Here is a 2547-nt window from a genome sequence, read left to right as displayed (position 1 = left end):
ATGGTGAACACACAATGTAATTTATAGATGATGTATTATAGAAATGTACACTTGAAACCTATGTAATTTTACTAACAGTTGTCACCCTAATAAATTTTAATTTAAAAAGAAAAAGAAACATTTCTATTTCCAAACTTGGATAGATTTCCTTTCCAGAAAGCGAGGAACCTAACAATGACCACTGGGAACATGCTTCTGTCAGAACTAGGGAAGCAACTCAGGAAAGAGGCTCCCATGGGCCAGAGATGGGAAAATCGGAGCCTCAGAGAGAACAATAGCTGCAATGGATTGAAACACATGGACTATGTTTAGATTGATGAGTTCCTAATGATATTATAAAACAAAAAATCTCACTGGTCACCTCTAGAGGATATAAGGAACCCAACTCACGATTCTGAATGCTGGCAAGCACAGGGAAAGAATCAAGCATTGAACCCGCTTTTCCTGATTAAATTATATCACCAAACAGTTGATGAGGAAACAATTCTCCATAGAAATAGTCCATGTAATAAATGAAGAAGGAAAGATAGAATTAAAATGCCACCATTCTGCGAACACATAAATTAAATCATGGATCTGGGCAATGATTATCAATGGCTGTTACATCACAAGAAGAGACAACCAGTCAATATGTGCCAGCTGATGGAAGCACAAGACAATACCTACAATGTATTCTTGCAAATAAATAGTCACTAGATCTTACTGCAATTTTATAGGAAATATAGGGGACAAAGGAGCAAGGCAAATGACATCACAGGGATGCAGTCCTATTTAGAAAATAGGAAATAACCTAGTCTCTTCAACAAAAGAATTGTAAGGGGATAAAAATATTTGGGGAACATATTAATTGAAGAGGCAAAGAGAAATATCAACCACTTGCAATGTGTGAATCTTATTTAGATCCTAATTCAATTGGGAAAACATGAAGACAAATTTGAACACTGACTGGAAAATCCCTTCACTGCAGATAACTCACCCAAAATGTATCTTTTCTTTTTGTCACTTTAGGCAGCCTCACTTTTGCGGGGGCTGGATTAGCTGTTATACAAATGCTCCACTCAAAGTGTGGCATGCCAACAGAACTCTCCATCTGAAGAGGCTGCCAAGCCTTAACACTGGACAGTGACAGCCTATGCCACCTTCCCAGGCTAAAATAGCTTTTCCTAAAAGTTGTTCTCAGGCATCCTGCCAACCCACAATCAGGCGGTGGGTACCTTGCTAGTATGTCCAGTAATATACCTCAGACACTCAAGTAGCTCAATCACCTCTCCCACCACCAAGAAGTCCCTTCTGACCTATCCTGTCCATGGGTTTCTATCAAAATCATACACACACACACACACACACACACACACACACACACACACACACAATAACTAGCAGTGTCTTATAAGAATAGACACCAGTGCTCAGTTCAGCAGCACATATACTAAAATTGGAATGGCACAGAGAAGATTAGCATGGCCCCAAGGCAAGGATGACAGGAAAATTTGTAAAGCATTCCATATTTAAAATTTAAAAAAAGAATAGGCAAAATACAAGGTCTGACAATTACGTCTGCGAACTTGTTGCAATGATGTTAACCTTTTTTGATATCAGAGGGGTTATTCATTATGAATTTGTACCAACTGGACAAACAGTTAACCAAGTAGACTATTTGGAAGGGCTGAAAAGGCTGCGTGAAAAAGTTAGACGACCTGAAATTTTCACCAACAATTCATGGCTCTTGCATGACGACAAAACACCAGCTCACACAACACTGTCTGTGAGGGAGTTTTTAACCAGAAAAGAAATAACTGTATTGGAACACCCTCCCTACTCACCTGATCTCACCCCCAATGACTTCTTTCTTTACCCAAAGATAAAGGAAATATTGAAAGGAAGACATTTTCATGACATTCAGGACATCGAGGGTAATACGATGACAGCTCTGATGGCCATTCCAGAAAGAGTCCCAGAATTGCTTTGAAGGGTGGACTAGGCACTAGTGTCGGTGCACAGCTTCCCAAGGGGAGTACCTCAAAGGTGACCATAATGATATTCAGCAATGAGGCATGTAGCACTTTTTCTAGGATCAGTTCGCAAACTGAATGGTCAGACCTCGTATATCTACCTACCACCTGCTATGTCAGGCACTGCTCAGCCCTTTGCATTAAAACCTCACAATGACCCTGACAGGAAGTATTATTATCCCATTTTACACACAAGGAAATGGAGGCAGAAGCTTTAAGTAACTTAACCAAAGCCACACAGCTTGTACATGGAAGATCTGGGATTTAAATCCAGGTCTATCTGCTTGCAAAGCATGCTTATTTAACCACTGTGTTGAATTGCCTCCTTCAGCAGCAAAGTGGCTATTCAATCAGTGTTTGCTGGGAGAAACACGAATCTAACTGGGAAATTCAGGCATCCTGCCCATCCTCCCCTCCCACGTCTTCGTTACATCCCAGTGGTGGGCATCCCCTCTGCTCCATGTAGTGGGGGGGCTGAAGGATGCATTCCACGGGGCCTGGAGGAATGTAAACATACCTGGAAGGACGCTGCTGC

At 41.1% G+C, this 2547-nt stretch overlaps 1 non-coding gene across 1 annotated transcript; it reads left to right on the top strand.

The window, feature by feature from the left end:
* The first annotated feature begins 1405 nt into the window (after positions 1-1405).
* Positions 1406-1512, top strand: LOC117031408 (U6 spliceosomal RNA). Its single transcript, XR_004424546.1, has one exon. It is a non-coding gene; the product is annotated as a U6 spliceosomal RNA (small nuclear RNA).
* Positions 1513-2547: the final 1035 nt, after the last annotated feature.

The sequence above is a fragment of the Rhinolophus ferrumequinum genome, chromosome 11 (assembly GCF_004115265.2).
Source record: "Rhinolophus ferrumequinum isolate MPI-CBG mRhiFer1 chromosome 11, mRhiFer1_v1.p, whole genome shotgun sequence".
Lineage (NCBI taxonomy): Eukaryota > Metazoa > Chordata > Mammalia > Chiroptera > Rhinolophidae > Rhinolophus > Rhinolophus ferrumequinum.
This window is presented reverse-complemented; position numbering and strand designations above follow the sequence as displayed.